The sequence below is a fragment of the Crassostrea angulata genome, chromosome 4 (assembly GCF_025612915.1).
Source record: "Crassostrea angulata isolate pt1a10 chromosome 4, ASM2561291v2, whole genome shotgun sequence".
Classification (NCBI taxonomy): Eukaryota; Metazoa; Mollusca; class Bivalvia; order Ostreida; family Ostreidae; genus Magallana; species Magallana angulata.
In genome coordinates, this window is record NC_069114.1 from 38,000,326 (window position 1) to 38,025,251 (window position 24,926).

The 24,926-nt window shown below is 31.1% G+C and overlaps 1 pseudogene; it reads left to right on the plus strand.

Moving 5' to 3' along the window:
* Positions 1–24,072, plus strand: LOC128181470 (uncharacterized; annotated as a pseudogene).
* Positions 24,073–24,926: the final 854 nt, after the last annotated feature.

Here is a 24,926-nt window from a genome sequence, read left to right on the forward strand (position 1 = left end):
ATCTTATCATCATATGCATCTGCAGAAATAGCCACGCTATTACCCAGTCGTTTGAAAAGTAAGTGTATGTAATATGATTAAATATTCTATTCTGAAGGAATCAAAGATAATTGTACATGGTTGTCTTTTCCAAACTGCATCTGTCATAATACTGTTTTTCAATAAGTAAATGAATAACATTTACTTTAAAACCATTTAAAGTAGTTTGAGTATCGCACCATGTCACAATTGGGATTTTACAATATTTGTTTGAATTTTACATAGCGTTTAATACATGTATATCCAGTGTTCTTGTAAACAATGTCAATAATAAGCAATTAGAACGGTTATGTATGCACTGATTGAGAAATAGAAATGCACGAAGTTAAGAAACTCAGTTATGTAAACAAAAACAAAAAAAAAGACATTTCTGGGGATAAAAAAAACCTGATCGATTACCTAGATGTCATGTATTCTTCATTAGACAACCAGTTTGAGACTAACATGCATACATGTTAGCTAGATGTTTAATGCTTGCTAAAGAGAAATTAATGACAATGACAAATTTAATTAATCATTTATATAACATTTTTTTAATTTAGTGTATCATTTTATTAGGATACTCATAGCGTAATGATCCTTATCCCCTGGTAAATGAATGATTAACAGTTGCATAATACATCTGTTTACATTTCAGAAAAAAGATGAAAGCGATTGGATTATTGTAAATTAGTAGCATCACAATGATCCCTGATACATAATTTACATAACTTAGTTATGATCAAGCATTTGAAAAAAAAATGTACATTGTTTTCGTTTTGATTAAACGGTGGGTGCCCCCCCCCCCCTTTTCCCTTTTAAAAACTAAAACCAGTTGAATCTTAGATACAAAACCTATTTGGTATTTAATCAATCATTAATCAAATAATGTTTTTTAAAAATCCCAACATTGTTGGCGGAAATTTACTAGTATAACAAAATATGCCTTTTACGGAAACATTTCTTCAGGGTCTACTTGTTTTAGAGGTTATTTTGTGAAAAGTTATAATTATTTTACCAGATCTTTTGTGTTAGATCTATAAACTGTAAACCAATTATCATTCGCGACGACTTTATTTCGCGATTTACCTGAGATGAACTGGTTCGCGTCGACTTATTTCGCGACTAAGTCTTATCCACACCTGGTTTTTTTTAATACAACTACGTATATATGGCAAAAACTGGTCCGCGTCGAGAAATATTTGAGACAATATGGATCTCACAATCCTCGCAAAGATTTTCGATCGAGATAAAAAGTTGGTTAACAGTTATAAATATCATTAATTTAAGTAAATAAAAATATTTCTCGTTTTGTATTTTGATATACCAGGCCCAATTAGCGTAGAATAGCGCAACAATATTGTGGTGATATGGTTTAAACAAATGGTTACTAGTATAATGTATTTTATATACCTACTTCTAATTTATCAATAACTGATATAATAATATTTTTTTAGAAAAACGGAAAATTTGCTAATTTTCACCATTTTCACTCATTTTTAGCAAGGAATACAGATTTCTTAGAGGCGATAAAAAACTAAGCATGTAAACATATAATTTTTTAGTGTTTATGTATTATTTGAATGTATATCTACATTGTGTATAATCTAAAACTAGGATTTCCATGATTGAGCTCATTTAGTGCCGAGAATAGTACTACCTTAAAGGACATGGAAACAGCTTTATGTAAGTTTTCATTATTTTAAACCAAAAAGAAAGTTAAATATAAATATTTGAAGATTGATTATATTTTAAATCGCACATTCTATTATTTAGAAATTTGTGTTCTTTTCCTTTGCAAAGTGTATTTCAAAATTTCAAAAAGATTCTTAAATGTACTTCAATATATATGTGGCGTTGTTTCACGTTGTGGATTAAGTTTTCAAAAAGTCAGAACATTCATATGACAAATGGTAGGCGATTGCTTATAGAGTATAATATCTTTTTTGAAATCTTAAATCGTATACATTCTATAGTCAATAGTTTATCGCATGATATGTCTTAATTTACAACCTTGGCACTGTTACACTTATTTTGCACACACACACACACACACACACACACACACACACACACACACACAATTTGAAATTTAAGAAAAATGGCCATTTTTCTAATTTAATCGATTTTGATCCATCTATGTATTTTCGTTCCTCATTTCAAAATCAAACAAAGCAGAATCATTTATCGTGAAGAGATGACAGAATTATACATATGAAATTGAAATAATGATTTGAAAATCCATTGGTGTACATTAATTATTGAATTTCTAGAAAGTAGAATTTTTTGGATCTTAAAAACATTTGTTACGAATGTGAACGTAAAATGACATCAATTGAATATTTTTTTATCTACTTTATTATTCAGTATTTGTATCAATGTGATTTTGTATTTCAGCTTTTGTTGTCAGCTTGTCCTTGCTTGGTAAGTCGTATTGGCATGCAATTTCTAACGTTCAACTTTCGTCTTGTTTTAAATTCTTCACACCAAACTTCCGTTGAGAATTTTTTAAATTGTATATATTAACCGACTAGTTTGCGAAGTTTTTTATTTCCTTATAAACAACTAATGTGAAAGAGGCATGTATAAAACAGGTTAAACATGTCAATTTACACTGTGTTTAAATATATGCTAGTTGATAACTGTTTCTTCTCATTTCTGAAAAAACGAATAAATATTAAACTTATATATTGACAGGCATTATTCATGCCGGACCAATCTGCATGCGATGCATTAATGTGGCTGACATTTCAAATTGCGTAACAAACACCATTCAGTGCGGTTACAATGAGGTAAGCAGATTTATGAATGAATTAATTTAAAATATTTCAAACATTCTGTAAAAAAGATATGATTCGTTTCACTAAATCATCTTTTTGATTTATATAACAATGTGACAGATAAGTTTTTTATTGATGTGATAAATTTATCACTTAATGAATAGAAGAATTGTTCTCGAAACTTTTTTTTATAAAATACGAACCAATGTTAAGATGCATAATAAATTGCAGGGAGAAAATCTTTAAAAAAAAATTCTTGCCTTATTTTTTGCCAAAACAGTTTTGTACACATCTTTGGTTTATCAAAAAGTTAGAAAGGCGGGAAAAGTTTGAAATGTTTGGGATTCAAGAAAACATGATTGCAACAAATCCCAAAAAGTTGATAATAACAATACTATAATAAAATCAGGGGGATGTAAAATACGTTTGTACATACTAACGAATATGAGATCGGTGCACTTTTCTCAGAATTCCTTCAAACAATTTTGATTAATGCATACTTCCTGGGAAAAGATACCAGTGCATATTCTAGAGGTATCAATAAGTTCATTGATTTGATATAAATTTGATCGTGGTATATTTTTTCAGAGATAGTTGAGTTATAATTTGAGACACTTTTCATCTTAATATTTATAATATGAAACAAGATCTAGAATAGATGTTGAAATAGTCCGGATGGATTGATTTAGTTTTAACAGCGATTTGATTATTTAGTTATCAAACAATTAATGGATTTGCTTTTTCATAAGCATGTGTTTCAAATTTTTATTTTTCAAAATAAGTAGAATATATTTGCAGATTAGCATAGTTTTGTTTTGTTAATAAATTTATTTGCTGAATATCTAGAGGATGTGTACATTAAAACTCGACCTTACTTTTGGCGGTATTGTTATTTTATTATCACCGATAACTTTAAATGAGAAGAGTTTACTTAAGGAGGCGGACTTCAGTTTTCTTTGCGCATGTTTTTGCGCATTTTAGGAAAATACAGTGTAGTTTTTTCGATACCATTCATTGAATTGCACACAATAAACGAAACAGAAAAAAATAATTAGATTTTTTCAAAGAAAAAATAATTTCTAGACGATTTTTCGTGTTTGGTAGGTGAGCGTTGTCATTGTGCTTTCATTACGTTTTGATGAAATAATGCTTTGTTAGAGTACTTTATAAGAAATGACAAGAAAGAATAAGTAAAAAAAAAATGCATACGTCATTTAGAAATTTTTTGTAAGGGACTACACATGTACTTTACTTCAAAAATTGTGACTTAAGGACGTTGGATCCTGCGATCAAAAGTCTTAAAGTTTTTTTCCAAAGTATTTTAAAAGTCTACACACATAGCTTAACCAAAATTTAAAAGAAAATGTTGGGATCTATATGCTTCATTTGGCGCTGCGGTGTATTTAATATGACCTTTCTGCACTGAATATGCAGATTGCACATAAATCGCTTTTCCCTCTATATTTTATTATCAGAATGAACTTAGCATCAAAAACAAATTTAAACTATTTAAAATAAATAACGTTTAAATTATGATAAAGAAAAATGTTACAATTTCTTCACCTAATTGATATTTTGACCATTTTGCACTGATTAACCGCTGTTTTTATCCATTTCCGATTCAAAATAAAATGAAATTATAAAAAAGTCTCAAATTATGATAAACTAGTCAGAAAAATCTTCAAATTTTAGAAAATAAAACCAGAAGTATGGGTTTTATATGTAAAATTTGAGATATGGCATGAAATAAGCTAATTTTAGCCAAAAATTGGGATTCATTTTTCCTTGAGTTTTATGAAATAGAAATTAAATTTGCCAATATGTGTCGAAATAAATATTAAAGATTGAATAAATATGTTTTATAATAACGAAATGAAGATATCCTAATGCACAAACTATCTGAAAATTTTGTTTGCACTGAAAATAAGGAAGCTAAAGTGACGATACTCTAAAACAACTGAGTTATGAAAAATGTTCATTTTCCTCTTAAAAACCTTCCTCCACAAGTCTTTCATACTTAACTCTGTAAATTGATATGTAGTTAATCCTTTACTTTTTATTTAAAATAGTTTAATTGGTATTATAAAATATGAATTTATGAGTAGAATCAATATATAAAACATAATTTCCAGTATGGAGGTTACCAAAAATGGCTACCCAAAAAGCAGAGGAACGAACCTCTTTAATATGGATTGATATACCAAAAGGTTATCTAAAATATTACATCATATCAATCTACAACTTTGTTATGTTCTAAATGTTCTAAAAACAGGTAAAATTTGCAATGAAGTTCCACTATTCAAGATTTTTATGTAATATTAACTATTTTTTTAGCAATGTTACCTGGAAAGTATATTAAACGAGGATCTCAGAATAACGTACAATGCCGGATGCCAGTCGAACACGGTTTGTATGGTTCTATGGTGGCATAGTTCTGCCACCATTTGTCAGATATCCATGTCGACTTGTCAGATCTTGATGTCGACTTTTCAGATAATTATGTTGACTTGTCAGATCTTTATGTCGACATAATATCTTACTAGTCAACATCATTATCTGACAAGTCAACATATAATATGAATGATAACTTTCTTCATTTTATTTTTCTGTCAAATAATTATGTTAACTTGTCAGATCATTAGGTCGACTTGTCAGATAATTATGTTATCTTATCAGATCTTTATATCGGCTTGTCAGATAATTATGATGACAAGTTAATGACAGATAGTGGCAATAACACGCTTTGACAACAGATTATTGAGTTTCTACGCAATACGATAATTTTCTGACAAGTCAACAAAAAGATCTGACAAGATGACATAATCATCTCACAAGTCAATATAATTATCTAACAAGTTGTGGCAGATCGATGCCACCATTTGGTTCTTTTCTTAATTATCGAAACTTTAAAGTCATAAAAAAAGAATATTTATATTTAGAAATAGCTTCAAAAAATAGTACACAAAGTGATTTACAAACCAATTGGATATATTTTATTTAATAAGTATATTAGACCCAGTTGATCAATGCAATATTTTTTTAAACCTACTCAATGATATCTCGGGCAAGCGAGGGAAATAAAACTACTGTATATTCCTTTTTTACGCGAGTGCTTAATTCCGTGATTTGATCGTTTTTCATCTAATCGCGAGAACGAAAAATCGCGAATCCCGAATTTTTATAATAGTTTTAATTTGTTTACATATTTTAAAAAACTGAAATTCGTGAGATGTGTTTTTCGCGATTTTACGCGTATATTAGTTTCTTGCGTTTAATTAGGAATCTACGGTATATACATTGATGGAATTTGTATGTTAAACTAGATTTTTGTTTATTTATTTTTTTGGTCAGTATTCTTAATTTTTTTTATTCAAAGAGTTTGTAAAATTTGAAATAAAAACAAAGAAAGGATAGTTAGAGGAGCGGGCAATGATGGAAATCTAAACTGAAATTGATTACATATCTATGTGGCTAATATTCTTTTTGTTACAACTGACTGGAAAAATTACAACCTTTTTGGTGTAATCCATATGCAGTTTATTGTTGTACTGAAAATATTATTAGTTTTTGCATCATTTATTTGATGGTTAAAGATCAATCTTTAATCGCATATACATTCATCAGAACTTTTATTTCAAAATGGGATAGACGTATTGTACGTCATAAATCAAATTTCACTACATTTGTATAATTTTTCACACTACCTAAAAAAGAATTTAGGATAAAAACATGGAAAAAGGGGATCAACCCCACCCCACCTAGCCCCTGCTCCTGTGTAACTTCTCCTTTGCTTACAAACTTTATTAATATATACGTAGATTTGTCAACAAAATCTATTTATGGTTTACTCATTTTTTATAGAGTATTCAAGGTGTACCGTCTATCTGTCAGTGGTTTAAAAAGTTGTGCAACCTGAAAACACTAATGCATGCATATTTATTGATATAATTTACACCACAGTTTTACGAGCCAAGGTATCTTCCCGATGCACTTCCTCTAAATTTTTCATAGATGTTATAAAGTTAACCTGCGTTTTCGCTACCTCGTTCTGGAAAGTTCGTTACATCAAAACTTAAATAGCGCATTCAAAAAACGAATAGCTCAGCTTATTTACTCAACATTGTTAAATCTTATTTCTGTCATACTCGGAATAAGTTCACTCTTATGTAATTATTCAAATATCATTTCAATTCAAGTATATATTTTGATGCAAACTCCCACTAACTTAGACCCGCCAAAGCATTTCCGACACCATACTTTCATTTTTGCTATTTCGAGCTAGTTTATAAAAAATGAAAGTAGGTTCTTAATTGATTTTACAATGAAAAAAAATAAATTATATTTTACGGACATCATTATTGATCTGCGTGATGTTACATTAAAGTTTTATTCAAATTAATGTTATTTTATCAAGTAGTGGGCCTTATTTTCTGATTTTAGTTGTAAAAATTGAATTATAAGGAATGAATTCAATTCCTACTTCCGTTAAAGGTAGATATTACATGTAATTTCTTAAGGTAATGATCGATGCATCATAAAACAACGTCTGACTTCAATCGTTATTATACCCGCACTTTCTAAAGAATGTTCGGGTATATTGTTGTTACCCTGTTCCGTCTGTCCGTCCGTCTGTCCGTCCGTCTGTCACGTTTTACTCAAACTGCTCTTACATCTTATAAATCAGCAAACTGAACTCTTGGAGTTTGATTTGGGGTATCATGTTGTTTTATAAAAAGGTTTCAAAAATTCTCTGTTAGTCCTGGGGGTCAAATAATTGGTAAAAAATGACGTTTTTTCACAGAAAAACCTTCTTCCTCAAACTTCTCCTACATTTTCAACTGTAGACAAATCATCTTTTGGAATATGTTTTAGGGTATCCTACAGATGCGCAATAAGGTTTCGGAATTTTCAATTTTGTCCTGGGGGTCATTTAATGGCTGAAAAATGACGTTTTTTCACAAAAAAAATGGTTTCAAAAACGTCATTTTTTTTGGCATTAGCCAAATGATCTTGTAGAATATGGTTGGGGTGTCATATTGAGGTGTGATCAGGTTCCAGATTTTTTTATGAAGGGGATCAGTGGGCAACAAAAAATGACGTTTTTTTGCAAAAAAAGTATGGTTCCCAGAACTCCTCTTACAACTTTTGGAGAACCTAAGTCATCTCTTGGGATATAATTGGGGCTGTCCTATAGATGTGCAATAAGGTTTTAAAAATTTAAATTTCATCCAGGGAGTCAAATAGTAGCAGGAAATTGACGTTTATCACTAAAAAAAACCCATAGATCCAAGAGCTCCTCTTATGATTTAATGGATAGATACATCATATCTTGGGATATGATAGGGACTGTTCTATAGATGTGCAGTAAGGTTTTAAAAATTTAAATTTCATCCATGGAGTCAAAAAGTAGCAGAAAATTGACGTTTATCACTTCAAAAAAAACCCATAGATCCTAGAACTCCTTTTATGATTTAATGGATAGACACATCATATCTTGGGATATGATAGGAACTGTTCCATAGATGTGCATTACGGTTTTGAAAAATTAAATTTAACCCCGAGGCCCATTACCTACATACAATATGTACCTTTGGATCAAGAATATATATGGTTAAGGGGTGGGGATCTCAACTGTTTTCCAGATATTTGTGCACTTCCTGTTCGAGGGGGGTCATGACCACCCCCGGAGCCCAAGACCTACATACCATTTGATGCCCCTTGACACAAGGAAAAAGAATATATATGGTTTAAGGGGGGGATCTTAACTTTTTTGAAGATATTAAGGAACTTGCTGTTTGTGGGGGTCATGACCACCCACAGGGCCCATGACCTACATAACATTTGATGCCCCTTGACATCAGAAACATGAATATATATGGTTTAGTGATCATGATTATAACAGTTTCTGTGATATATGGTAATTTCAATTTCGGGGGGGTGGGAATGACCTTAGGGGTCAGATCTAATAAACCATATATTTTGCCAGTAACAGTCAATATATGATTATGAAAACCCTATATTATTATCTTTATCCGTTTTCAAGTTAACATTTACAATAGAGTCTACGATTCCTCCTACAAGGTTCAATGTTAGACCCGACACCCTTGGTTGTCAAACCCAAAATGAGAAAAATCAAACCAGGGTGCACAACTAGATATGCAGGCCTATCATATCCTAGAGTTTTGTACAATTCTGTTTAGCCATTTCTGAGAAACAAGTTCAGAGCGGGAAAGAAGAAAATAAGAAGACAAAGAATAATAATACATGTATTAAGAACCATACAAAAACAATAAGTCTCCAAATTTCATTCGGGAGACTTAATGATTAAGATTAAATAGAGATACATGTTTTGTTCTATACTATTCATGTTCATGACTGTAGTATGGCTTAGTCCTATTTTTAATTACATTAAAAAATTGTCAAATATATGACTTCGAAACCCCACCCCCAAACAAACTCAAATATAAACTGCCCCCCCCCCCCCCTTAATTGTCGAATGATCAATTAAAATCAAAATATAATTTGGGTGTCTAAAAACTTTTATAAACTGGTAAAAAATGTTATTCTTAAAAAAAAATTACATTACACCTTGCATAATTGACAAATGATCTATTGAGATATGATCAGAGGTCTTATTATTTTATTTCATTGACAAGTTAAAATTAATAACAATAAATGAATCAAATTATAAATGTTTATACTCCACATTCAACCCCCCCCCCCCAAAAAAAAAATTTAACCTGGTTCTAAAGATTCAGTCTTCTTAATACATTCTTACATGTGTGCAGTGGCAAATTTTAAATCATTTCTTGATTGCTTTTTCTCTCCTGATGCACCTGATGCACATTAACATTTTGGAAATTGCTTAATTCAATTTTCAAGATATATAAACAAAATGTTATATGCATGTGTATTCGCCTATTTGGGGCAATTGTAAAGTCTCCTTAACAAAGCAGTGACATCATTAGGCTAGGAATTACCCACATGGAGCAAACACTACTGTAACATATGAATAAGATAAAATACTTCTAGAATGTCAGGGTGTCTCCAAGGGGGCATACTCTATATACAATTTTACGCGCAATGACACAGAGCAAGAATATTTAAATTATATGGTTTAGGGATGAGGATCTCAGATCTCAGCTAGATGTTGACAAAGTATAAACAAAATATACAGTGTTCCATCATTTCCTATTTCATAGGGGGGGGGGGGGTTAAAGACAACACCTGGGGGTCATTAATGTACTTTACACCATTTGATGCATCATAATGACATTAGAAGATATTTTGTATTTTCCTGATCGCTTCATGACCAGAACAGCTAGTCCCATAAGGTCATGACCTACATTGTATTTGATGCATTATAATACATTAAGAAAGAAATACTCCTTCCTTCCTATTATAACTCATATAAAAATTGTAAGTGTCTAGTAACACTTACTTACATGTAATACACAAATTTAATAAGAAATTGTTTATACAGGGTCAAGATGGTGTTAACTCAATAGTGCAAGTCTGACAAATGAAAAAAATAACTCTTGCAACTAAAATGACAGAAACTTTACAAATGCGATAGGATAGGTAACGATGATAAGCTTATTTAAATATTAAAAGATGATGATACAGTATGCTGTCAAAGGAAGATCACATTTAGAAAGTGAAAGTAGATCTTATGTATGCTGGCATCTCATTATATTGTGCTACTGCTACTACGTGTATTATGCTTACCTATATTGGTCAACATCATAATGATAATCCAATTAAAACACAATAATGAATTCCTTTAGCTGATCTTAACTAATCCTTTTCTGCATATGGAAAACACAGACATGTATGCATGTACACACGTGAACCCATCTAATCGAAGAGCTGGATAAAACGAATACCCGCTAATGAGACCTGCAGACCTGTTTTGATTACGTAACTTCAGACAAAGATCAGTTATTTGTAACATGCATGTATTTTTATGACCTATTCTTCAAATCCACTTGCACTATTTTATTAGGTAAATAACAGCTTTAAGTTGGTGCAGGACACCAGCATATTGTAATGTATATTTCCTATTGAGATAAACAATAAAGTATATTAAATATTAATTAAATATTTACCCCCCAAATAATGTTACCTAATATTGAAGCGCAATGGGTTAGAGCGTTGACAAGTCTGTAAGAGCATTGGGGTCAAAGGTGAATTTTTGGTAATTTTACAATTGATATAAATGAATTTTCATGGGGGGAGGGGGGCTTGGACCCCTCACTCCCACCCCTTCTCTAAATCTATGCACACGATGATGTACATGTAGGCACACAGAAGCAAATCTAAAACCGGCAACCGCCACGGGGAGGGGGCATAATTTAATTTTTAATTTTGTTTCTAATAATTATATAGACCGTTATACTTTCTATGACATGAAATGTAAAGATTATTGATTAACTGAAAATTCACTGCAAACAGTTCAACCCCAAATTGCACATAAAGTGCTGCTCATGTGTATTATCATATGGGAAGTGATCTCATCCTTCAGTTATGAAAATTATAATTTTTAAATGTATTACCGGAGATTGCATGTGGCCTTCATTTTTAATTAAATTGGTACAAAACAGTGTTATTTAGGGGCAAACACTTGGTGCGGGTATTACTGTCTAATGACAGCATCTAGTTATTTCTTGTCCGTGTCCGAGGCACAGACAATATACCTAAATTAGGAACCAAGCTGATTTAGAAATTCATTCATAACAAATCTATTAAAATTAGATAATTAATAAGATACGGAATGAAAATAACTCGGCTGAGTCAAATGAATATTTTAGATATTGATCGTTTATTTATTTTTTTTTCTGTACAAATTAATTAACATCATTCTATTTTGAAATTGAATCTAAACCTGAATGATTGTTTTAAATTGTTTTTGATAAATGTTTACATTTGCAAATATGCTCTTTTACATAAACCTATACAATAGCAAAACCGTTTTCTGTATGAACGTTTTAGTGAAATCACATTGATTATTGCACGAGCTTGTTAGTTAACGGTTGCATTATTGAAAATATATAATAACACGGTTATGTTAAAAATGCCTTCCACAAACGTAAATATATCTAATTAACAGTTATGTTAAAAAGTTCACCAGGGTATATTTACATCTACCGAGTATGATTCCCTCCTTTTTACGGAGACTTATACATGTAGTTAATTCATAGCTCTATAGAAACAACCAGACTGAAATCTACACGCCCCATTTATCGATTGTTCCAGACATACAACGACCTAAAAAAGAAAAATCACGGCCTAAAAAAGAAATAATCATAATGATTTCAGACCTAAATTCACATAGAAGACGATTTGGCTCTTTCTTCTAGCTAACGTACTAATGTACATTAACAGTAATTTAGTAAATTTTACTTACTTTTTACTATTAGTTTATTAATTTGTTAAAAGTTATATGTAAATATAAACAATAAAATGCTTTCTTTGGTGATTTATTATGAAGGTTTTTTGCAGAATTTTTTTTTACATAACCCGCTTTCCTGGGTTATGTGTGTTTTCTTAGTGTCAATTGCCAAGGGCTTTAAAGAGCAAATTTAAAAAAAGAAAGAAATTTCTAAGTTTTAAGAAACTAAAAGTTATGATATATACTGTAGATTTTTTATTTCTTGCGAGGACTTACGAAATTCCGCGAATCAACCGTTTTGCATCAAATCTGAAGAATATAAAATCGCGAACGCCGAATTTTTACCATAGTTTAATTTACTTTACATCTGTTCGTGAAATGTGTTTCTTGCGATTTTACGCTTATATTAATTCCTCGCGTATAAATAGGAATATACAGTACATGTAAATACTAAGATGCATATTTCATTTACAAAAATATGATATTGACACATTGAAAGTTATGTATATTAATATATGATGTAATTTGTCATAAACTTTAGAATTACAGCGTTTTGAAAATGCCTCTCTTTTAGAGCGTATATACCTATGGTCTGTCTTATCATGTGACTGCTAGTTTTTTTACTGTTTTTATAGATGTACATATAATATTTTTTTTAGTCCTGATTGTATTATGTAGATCGTTATTCTTTGTAAAGTGTTTAAGAGTTTTATTTAAAATAACACGTTGTATGAATTTTAGTATTATTTTATTATTGTTTAGATATTTACGATGGTAGGGTCGTTTATTGATTGACACTGTCCTATCTGTAGGTTTGTTCTACCTTGGTCCCGGCATATGTTGGATACAAAAAGAGAGGGCTAGTTAACTGTGCTGCTTGTTGTAACGAGGCCCCGGGAAACGATGGTCCATGTAATGCACACTTATGTGGAGTCTGTAAGAATTGGATTATTCAATCTTATATAAGTAGAATAGACTAGAATAAGGGGTCCGGCCACCCATAGTAACGAATTTTCTTTCTTTTTCATACATGAGTACACATACAAACCCAATGACACTAAAAGTCTTTATGTTTAAGAGATGTAGAAAGGATTAATTTTAAAATTATTTAACGATGTAATTTGTTACCATGGAAACCGCTAAATACTATAGAAATATATTGGTTGGGTTATTTCTTCTTTATCAAAGTAAACTGATTTCAATCAAAACCTTTATCTCCTTTCAATCTATACTATATACATGTACACATACTATACACACGATTAATAAACATTGACACCTCTTCTTATGTTAACAAAACCAAGAAAAAAAGGAGAGGAATAAAGGTGACTCTGATGCTTTTAAGATTTGGATGTTCCGTTTTTGTTTAGATTGTGTAAAGAGCTTACATTTTCATTTCATATCGAAAGAAACGTTGTTAGACAACTCACAATGGATTGTTTCTATGGAAATATGTAGAATAAAAAATAACCCAGAGATTCCTACTTTTTAAAAACTCCATAGCAGCGGCAATTATCGTCAGAAAAATTATGGGTTTTTAAATCTGCGTTAAAGTTAAGAATTAAGGTCAGACGACACGTTTCTCAAGCATTTTTTGTATCTCCTACTAATTAAGAGTTCTAATAAAAAAAATATTACATGTATACTTATAATGATTTTTAAAATGATTAAAATTTACTTGTATATGGATATATGCCTAGATGGCTCACTGGTCAGAGTCGTGGCCGCTCTCTGCCAGGCGCGGGGTTCTAGAGGTTGTGAGTTCAAACCCCGGCCCAAATATATTGAATTTAGTTGTGCTGTATTTTTTTTTATATCAGCAATTCAAGTGTATTTTCAAGAAGATTATACAGGAATTTGCAATCTCAAGTATTTTGCAGAAATGCCTGGTAAGATTAATATCTTTAATCCCAAAAGAAACACTTAAGAATTTTTTTCCTATAGTTTAAAATAATGACAATTTATTCTCATAAGATATTCTACTTTGTTATCCCCAAGTTGCTGCCATTACTTATGATGGAGTCTCAAGCTGTAACATCCTATTTTCCGTCTTTACCCTTGGATACTATGGCAACAGGATAACAAAGGAACAATTCAGTTATGTTAGCTTTTTTCACTTAAAGTATATCAGACTGAAAAGGATGAAAAAATCGGTGATATGCATGACCATCGAAATTTGATTCTTACACAGAGTTGATTTAGCACTTTAAACAGAATAGAGAAAATGAATGCATAACAATTCATTCCATACCCGTATACATAATCTCTGTGTTTGTAATAAAATATATTTTCATTCGTACTTGTTTAACTAATAAAATCAGGGACATTCATTATTGCAAAAAATAAATTTTGATGTCCAATTGAATGAAGGACTCTTGTTATACTTTTTATCAAATCATTAATCTATTTTTTGAAAACATAAATCAGTCAGTTTATACGAGTTAACCACCCAAAAATGTTAGTTGGTGTAATCCGATATATCTGCAAATGTTATGTCAAAGCCATCAAAATGATGTCTTAGAATTAATAGAATAACCTGTCTCGAAACAAACATGCATGAAACATGCATGAATGGTATAGTATATGATTTATTGTAGTTTTTGCAATTGAAAAAAAAAATGTTTTAATCCCAATCATTCTTGTAAAGCAGCAAATAAGTAGATATGAAAGTAATAAACCACAAAAAGCAGCAGATTTCAACTGGATGACTGTTCTATGTTTACGTTAAAATTGTAACATGGTTACATGTTCAGCGGTACAATTTATCAAGAAAACCAGTCTCTAGAAATGATAATGTTTTCTAATTGCAAAATGAAATATTTTGATTCATTTAAGCCCCAGGGGATTTACAAAAAAACCTGTGCTGTATGTGATGGTGTCCACAGTGATGTAGCACAGTGTACCACGACCGCAGTGTGTCCACCAAATGAGGTGAGCCGAATGTTTGCAAAACAACGTTAGGATATTAGCATGTAAAATTATGTTTGATAAAGATAAAGAATGTTTGCAAAAAACGTCAGGATTTTTAAAATTTTGTTTGATAAAAAAAAGTTTAGAAGACGAAGATTATTTATAAATTTTGATAACTATTTTTAACTGTGAGACATTCTTATTAGATCAAAGCTTTGATCAAGCAAAGGTTTTTGTCATGTATTTGTCGTTGATAACAACAAATATTTAATGTCTTGTTGTAAGGTGTCATTGGGTGGGTGTGGGAGGGTGTGTGTGTGGACTGTTCTGTAGCAGTCGTCAGCTGTTTACAAAAAATGGCTAAACATATCTTTAAACCAATTTATAACAATCGATTATATAATAAGATTAATGAAGTAATGAGGGTTTTTTTTACATGAAGCAAAGATAAGACGTGTTCTTTTTTGTAGAAATTTCAGACATACTGAACCCAAATGTGAAAAATTAATTTTGTATTAATAGCGTCTAGATCCGGTTCATGTACAGATAATACAATAACATTTTTTAATAATATATTCCACCAATTTTATGATTTTTCATGATAAGGCCGATTTGGACCCTGTAAGGGCCTAGCTCTTTGTAAAAAAAATTATTAACGCTAATCAAATAAAATTCAAAATCTACTGACTTTTGCATTGACAGCTTTGCTTTAATGGAATTCGACTAGCCCAATCAGGTGCTATTCGATATGTTGTTGGATGTTACGAAGAGCGCGTAAGTTACAAATTACTTTACTTCCAAAGAAGTAAGAAATCATGATTTTATCTAACGTGGTTAATGTAATGCATAAATTCGTATAGGAAAACCAACTGATATTCTTTTTAGATACGTACACGCGCGTATCAATTTCAAAAATAAAGAAACCTGTTTGTAAGATTGATCTATGACAACAATTTGATAAGTAAGTGGAAAACGGTTTGTCAATAACAACAAATCTTTACCATGTAAAGATGTATGGTCAAACCTGAAGTGCAAAATTAAAATAGGATGTTGTCAATGGACAACAATACCCGCACCAAGTGTTTAACATTATCAGTAACATAACCTTTTTCTGGTAGTTTTTAAAAATTATGAATTTTTTTATTAATCAATAATCTTTACAATTCATGTCATAGAAATGTGTTTTTATATGCAGAATAGGATTTATTAACGTGCATAAACCTTTCTTTTGTGGTGATCAGCTTAAATAATTCATAGTGTGCTATAATTGGACTTTTATTATGATGTTGACCAATAAAGGTAAGCACAATACATGTACACTATGTAGTAGCACAATAGTATAAGACACTGGTATCCATAAGTATTACTTTTACTTTTTAGATCACCTGAGCTGAAAGCTCAAGTGAGCTATTCTGATCACATTTTGTCAGTCGTCCATCTGTCCGTCTGTCCGTCTGTCTGTCTGTTCGTCTGTAATCTTTTTACATTTTGAACTTCTCTAAAACCGCTTATCCAATTTCAACCAAATTTGGCACAAAGCATCCTAATGGGAGGGCGAATATGAATTGCAGAAATAAAAGTCTGATCTGTATTCAAACTGGAGAAAACCTTGAAACTGTAGAAAAAGGGGGGTGCATTTTTAAAAATCTGCTTCTCAAGAACTACTGAGGCCAATTCAACGTAGTTTAGCATAACTTATCCTTATGGGAAGGAAAATATAAATTGCAAAAATTAAGGGATAATTCTGTTTCAAATTACGAAAATAATAATAAAGGAAAGGCGTGTTTCAATCAGTTTAATAGCTTCGGGTTCGGCATCCGGTAAAATGGGTAGGCAAGACTTGGCCTGGGCAAAACAAAAGATTGGGATTGGCAGTTATTTATCTGCCAATCTTATTACAATTTCAGGATATTTGATGGACTAGTATATTTGTATTCGCTGTAAATATTGCTGCAAAATAATGCGTATTTGGAATTGACGATTGCCGATCTGCCCCGGCTTTTATTTTGCCACTGCCCGGGTTTGCATACCCATTTTACCAAGACTCGTATTCCATACTTCTAAAACGAGGTTCTTTGTTTAAAGCAGCCATGACATTATACGAAAAAGGGTCGATCTGACTTTGATGAATTTGCTTGTTGTGCAACAATTCGCGTATGAAGGGAAATTTTTGAAACATGCAAAATATATTGGTGCCGATTTTAATCAATAAATAGTTCAATTAATTCATCAATCAACCTGCTCCTTCTTCTGAAATTTCGTTAAAACTGATTGGTCCGATATTTTATGTCAAATTCTGTTTATGCTACTAATCGATGATTATGCTAAGTATGTGTATAATAAAAGACATTGCAGTAGTTCATACACTTGACATAAAGAGAATAGAATAATGAAACGCGCCATTTTGAACAGATCTTTTCTCATAATAACGAGATCGTTTCTCGTAATACGAGATAATTAACTCGGAATAACGAGATCTTTTCTCGTAATTTCGAGAAAATTAACTCGTAATTACGAGATCTTTTCTCGTTATAACGAGATAATTAAGTCGTAATAACGAGATCTTTTCTCGTAATTACGAGAAAATTAACTCGTAATAACGAGATCTTTTCTCGTTATAACGAGATAATTAAGTCGTAATTACGAGATCTTTTCTCGTAATTACGAGAAAATTAACTCGTAATAACGAGATCTTTTCTCGTTATAACGAGATAATAACTCGTAATAACGAGATCTTTTCTCGTTATAACGATATAATTAACTCGTAATAACGAGATCTTTTCTCGTAATAACGAGATCTTTTCTCGTAATTATGAGATAATTAACTCGTAAATTCGAGATCTTTTCTCGTTATAACGAGAAAAAAATATTTTTTTATGTGGCACTATTCGTCTTTCGTAGTAACCTTGGAACTATCGTCTGTATTTCATGATTTTTACGTATCAAATCAAACAGAGAGGATCGGTAAATCAAACAGTTAACTGTTTACCTGCGCAAATTAACGAAAATCTGATGTATCAAAAAAGTACTGAAATACAATTCATTCTATCTGTAATTCGGCATTATCTTTTGCGTAATGGTAGATTAATGCAATAGGTTTTGTTAAGATGCTCGGCATTTTCTCGAGTTTATTTAGTTAAGAATGTTTCTTAGTTCTCCCAATACTATACATTCAGTTTTTGATCAATTTAATTTTGTTCCTGAAACATTTCCAAAATTTTCTATGATTTAGATTGCTTTTTCCAAAGAGGTTATGTCTCTTAAAGGAAAGGTGCTTTCATTGGCATGTTGAATACATTTTATTTCTTTTTCCATATTTTCTAACCTAAAGCCTCGAATTGAATTTGAGCTATTATTTTTTTCATTTAGAATTTCCATTACAAATAAAATTAGTATTGCTGATACGGGACATCCTTGTCGTATTCCTCTGTGTATTTTACATTTTTTTTAGAAATCCAACCATTATTTTTGATTGGTATACAAAATTTTTATCCATTTAAAGTCATCTCAAAATTGAATTTTTCTAGTGATTTTATTAAAAAAAATTCCATTCAACTGAATCAAACGCTTTTTGGAAGTCAGCAAATAAGAGAATTTCCTTCTTTATTTGTATTTTCGCAATACTCGAAAATATCCAGAATAAGCCTAGCATTATTGCCAATATATCTTCCTTTTATATAACCCGATTGATTTTTACTTATTAACCTATCAATTAATTTTTGTAATCTTCTGGCAAATATACATGCAATTATTTTTATAGTCACTATTAGTGAGACTTATTGGTCTGTAATTTTCTAACTTATCTAATTCTCCTCTTTTATGTATAAGTGAAAGAACTGAACCGTTTTGTGTTTATATGAGTTATAATAGGGAGGAAGGGTCTTTTTCCTAATGTATTATGATATTATGATCCATCAAATATAATGAAGTCAATGACCCTATGGGATTGTTCTGACCTCATGAAACAGGAAAAAACCAAATATCTTTAAAGCTGTTTAGGTCACACCACTAAAACATACCCATGCTCTGAAAAAGGAAATGATGATACATTTTGATAACTCATGAGATCCCCATCCGTAAACCATATTTTTTCTTGCTCTTTGTGTCATTGTGCATCAAATAATGTATAGGTAATGCCCCCTTCGAGACACTCTAACTCTTCAGAGCTGAAATTGATTTAAAGTATTTTATCTTATTCATATGTAGTGTTTGACCAATGTAATTCCTAGTCTTATAATGACCCGGCTTACTTAGGAGACTTTACAAATGCCCTGAATACATTAAATATTTTGTTTATGTTAAAAATTAAAAAGCAATTTCCAAAATCTAAACGTGCATCTAGAGAAGATATCAATCAAGAAATGATTTAGGATTTGCTACGATACAAATGTAAGAATTAAGGTACTCTTAATCAGTAAAACCAGATTTTTTTAAGGGGGGGGGGGTGGATGGAGGATAAACATTTGATATTTATTGTTATTTGTTATTCATCTCCAGGTAAAAAATATATATTCTGATCATATCACAATAGATCAATACAAGTCAATTATGCAAAGTGTTATGTGATTTTTTAAGAAAACATTTTTTACTAGTTTATTAAACTCTTAAGACCTTAAAATATGTTTTGTTTAAATAGACTATTCGACAATAAATAAGAGTGCAAATGTAAGATTTATTATTTTAAGCAAAAATAAATGTAAGGTTTTTTTTATTTTAAGAAATACATATTTCATTTTATTTAAAGCTTAAGAAGGGAAAAATATTAATTTTCTGCTATTATTTGACTCCCAGGATAAAATTTTAATTTTTCAAAACCTTATTGCACATCTATAGGACAGCCCCTCTCATATCTCAAGATATGATGTGTCTATTCATTAAATCATAAGACAGGTTCTGAGATATAGGCTTTTTAAGGAAGGGGTCTTTTCTGGTTTTCGACTTGTCAAACGTAAATTTGATTAATTGTTCATTAAATCAAGATGAAAGGATATTAAAATATTATATTTTTCTTTCTTTTTTACTATCATACAACCTGGCATAGAAAATGTAATCAATGTTTAGAAGCTAACAAGGACTATATTTTTTGGCGTAATATTGGCGTAGAAAAATAACACATGTTTCGCAAATCAGAATTGCTGCAGATTAATGAGTCTCTTTTAGCATTTTAAAAGCAATAACATTAATGTTGGATTTTTTTTATTAATGTGAACTAATGATATGATATTTGGGTTTCAGAATATGTTTTTAAAATATGATTTGCCTATTAAATTACATTTTTATAAGCTTTTTAAAGAGCCCATTCTATACAATGATTTTTGTGAAAAAATCACTAAAATCAGTTTTTCTCTCTTATTAAATGGTCAATATATTAGCTTTTCTGTCTTTTTAAAGATTTATATCTTTATATAAAGTCTTCATAATACATAAAAATCAGAAATATTTTATTATTGGAAGCATAAAAAAATAATCAAAATTTCAGAAAATTAGAGGAAATGCGGGCTAAGCAACATCACTTTTAGTATAATCATGTATTTCAATTTAGTAGTTTAGTCTGACAGACATTCTAATATTCTATCATTTCATTGAAGAATAGAATCTTCAAATTTTAAACAAATGTCTACAGAACTACAAAGAACTACACCTATTTTTGTCATCCTGTACATTGAGGAAAAAGGTAGTGACCTTGAACTGACCTTTATGCGAAAACAAAAAGGTCAAATTTGATTAAACTGATAGAATCATTTGGTAATATGATACGTTTGACTATGTTAAAATTTCATGAATTTCTTATCATAAGCATGTTTGATAACGAGACGACTCCTTCCTTAAGGAGTGATAAGCGTCTATTCTCTGCTGCTTTTTGACTTCCTGGATAAGATTTTTAAAACCTTATTGTACATCTATAGGAGAGCCCCTTTAATATCCCAAGAGATGAAGTAGCTACTCCAAGAGTTATAAGAGGAGTTCTGGGAACCATACTTTTCACAAAAAAACGTCATTTTTGTTGCCCACTGACCCCCTGGTCAGGTTTCAGAATTTTTAATATCAATAGCAGTTTTCCCCTCATTGTAGCTTTTCCTACTGGAAAACCTGCTTTATAGTAGCCTTTCCTCCGGGACGGGTGGGGGGGGGGGGTTGCTACTATATAGTAGCTTTTCTCCCATAGAAGGGTTTCTCCCTCACGGGTTATTTTTGGTTCAAATTCTATATTAAAAAAAATTATTGAAACCCAGTAAGGATTCAAAAATCAATGTTTTCAACCCTCAGTTTGCATGTACCTGCTTTCATCTATACAGGTAAAGTTTCGTTCACCGATTTATTATTATTTAGACAATGCTGAAAATTGAACAAATGTATCATGGCATACATAGAATTTATTTAGGTAATTATCTGATAAATTAAATGATTTAACAAGATGTACGTACAACTATATGCTTCCCAGCGACAATCCCAATGACTTGATTAATTGTTTAAATGATTAATTCGAAATAACTAAAGTCTCTTTCTCTCTGAATTTATCTTAAAACTGACCAATTGCATTTTTTTTACCTTTTTGATTTTGTAAAAAGAAATAAGAAAACAAATATAATGCATACGTTCACATGTTTCTCGGAGATGGTTCAATATAATAAAAAATACTTTATACTCTTTTTAAAACACTTTTTAAAACTTTATCTCTGAAGGAAAAAATTAATTTAAACCACTGTTTAACATTCAGTGTTTTCCACGAAACTGAAAACTTGAAACTCCACGTATTAAGGACCTTTTATAGTATATATTTCTTAGGGAATTTTCTTGTATGTATTCTAGTCTTTATATACATTGTAATACATGGACATATAGTTTCAAGCGATGGTATATATCTGAGAATTTTATTTGTTTAAAAAAAATTAGAACAAAATACCTTTCTCAGTATATGAAATGAAATAAGTTGTATAGTTTGAAATACATTCCACAATCTGAAATTTCATTTGAAATAGCACCCCATCAAGCGAGCTACATGTACAAAAATTAAGTTTTTTATTAAACCTTTGCACACAGTCTCCCGTTAGATAATTATTTAAAAGTAAAGATACTATTATATGATTACATTTAAGATCGTCAATTCTAATGTTATTAACTTAAGATCAATAGTCTTTGGGGACAAAGGGGGTAATAAATTTCCACTCCTTTATCCCTCTGCAAAATTTATTCAAGATGTATCAGTTATTTTCTTTGAAGGGAGCTTATTACTTTGGAAATGATACATGGCAAAATCTGTTTCACACCCTATACCACCCGAAACTCCAATATCAGCTGGGGGAACGAAGGCCATGGGGCTGTTATTTGCTGAGAGTTGATTCGAGTGTGATCCAGATTTTGCCAGGTGATGTTGATTTTAATATCATAAACAACTCGTTTATATTTTCATATGAAAAACATTCAGCTTTATCCTAGTTCTCCCATCTCAAAACCGGTGCATTTTTGACGCTCAAACGTATTGTGACGTCCTCTAAAAAAAACATATCCATGTTATAACGCCATAGTCCACAAAAGTGTTCCAAAAAATCATAACAAAGGGTAAAAAAAAGGGTGATGATAAGAAATGTGATAAACGCGTGCCTTTCTTCATATCATTGATGGAAAAAAAAACCATGTATTTTATACTATCAATTCATAAATGCATTTTACCCTAAATTTTGAGTAATCAATATCATCTCAGATATTGCAAACTATTGCCACGAATGGTCCGCCGTAAACATGACCGGAATGCAAAACAGGGAGTAATCTTCTTTATAGTATGTATTCCGTGGTAGTAATCTTGTGATAAAAAAGGGGAAAACAACTATATAGCCGGCTTTCTGTTGGGGAAGATCTACTATATAGTCATTTTTCCGAGGGGGAAAACTGCTACTCCCTGCTATTTCCAAGGGGGAAAAGGCACTTTGTAACACCGGTATGTACACCACGTGAAACCATCTACACGACGATCTGGGCAAAACAAGTACCCGCTAATGCGACCTATAGACCTGTGTTTTGTACTTAATTTCAGACAAAGATCAGTTATTTGGCTGTAGAATATGGCTGTCCACTTCTCAAAAGAGAATAATGTATTATGGGATGGGATCTCATCCTTTATGAAAATTATAAGTTTTGAAAATTACCAGAAATGACCTTCATTTTTACTCTAACAGGTACAAAACAGATGTTATTTAGGGGCAAACACTTGGTGCGGGTATTACTCTCTCATGACAGCAATATATATTTACATATTGTTTAATTACCACGTTGTCAAGACAATTTCTACAGATCATTATTTCTTATCAAATGGTATTTCTCGTATTCATTATTACTTGTTCATTTTACACAGGTAGTAGTATTAACGCTTTCTCTACAGGTCTGTAAAGCTATGCTTGATAATGACAGAACTAACTCCACCATTAGCAGACCAGGAAGAATTATCCATGGAGACCTCGGGTTACACATCTGTGATGCTTGCTGTAAAGGATATAGATGCAATGCTGCTGACTGTTTTACACTTAAAAAAAGTATCTCTCTCTCTCTCTCTCTCTCTCTCTCTCTCTCTCTCTCTCTTGTTCTGTAGAGCTTGACTTGATATGGTATCAGTTATTATCATTTATCATATCAAAAAACATTCATTCATATTCTTCAGATAATGTAGTACCGTCAATATTACTAGGATATTGGGCATAAAATTTACATATTTCTAATTTATTGTTTGACAGATATGACAGCTCTTTTTGACAGCGCTCCAAGAACTGTTTATTAGGCAGGGATATCCATGCATTATTGTAAAAATATATGTACCTACTTATAAAACTTTCAGTTGATAAAATATATCTGAACATTACATAATATTAACATCCCCGAATAATTAATGCCTTAGCTTTTTAACAATATACAAAACTATTAAGAAAGACAAAATTATATTCGACAAACAATAGAAAAATTATTTCATTGTGTTCACACGGTGTGTTCCCGAACGCCTACTCCTCAATTAAAAATAATAATTGGTCAAGGCAATTATGGCGCCCTCTAAGGGGACACAGGTATGGACTTAACCTGTATATACTTTTGTTCACAGGTAGACGACATTGTCTTATTTTTAATTTAAAAAAATAAAAAGATGCAATAAATAGTGCTAATGGCTGCATGTACCTGGCATTATATTAAAAATACCATATTTTTTTAATAACCTAAATGTTTCAGTGAAATAAAATAATCATTAATTATTATTAAAAAAAAATAAAAAATTGAATCTTTCTTCATTTTTAAATTTACATCTTAACAAAATAAAAATAAAACATTACATCTTAAGGTATACATTAAAATCAGAGATTTTAAATGATGATGATCTATAAAACAGAGCCCCCGGGAATCAGACACCACCACTTCCAAAAACTATAGCAGACATCAGACTGGATGGGAAATGGACAGAGACAGATACGGGACAACCATTCCTTCTACTAGATGACATCTTCCAGAACAACAGGATACTTGCGTTTGCGACAACAGACAACCTTATAATTCAAGACCTTGCTGCCTCCGAGACCTTCTTCTGCGATGGAATCTTCTACACCTGCCCCAGCCTGTTCTACCAGATCTTCACCATGTAAGCCTTCAGACTTTGTTATCTTCTGGCGATGATACTCAACTCGAAGTCCAGTACTTCTTTGACCAATGGTTTATTAACAATCGTGATCGTATAGTTATAATTACATCAGCTAATAACAGCCCAAATCAGGAGTCTAAGAATCTATCTATAAGCAGAATCTCTCTAAAACTCTTCAACATCATTTTACACGGGTTTATATAAGGTTTTACTT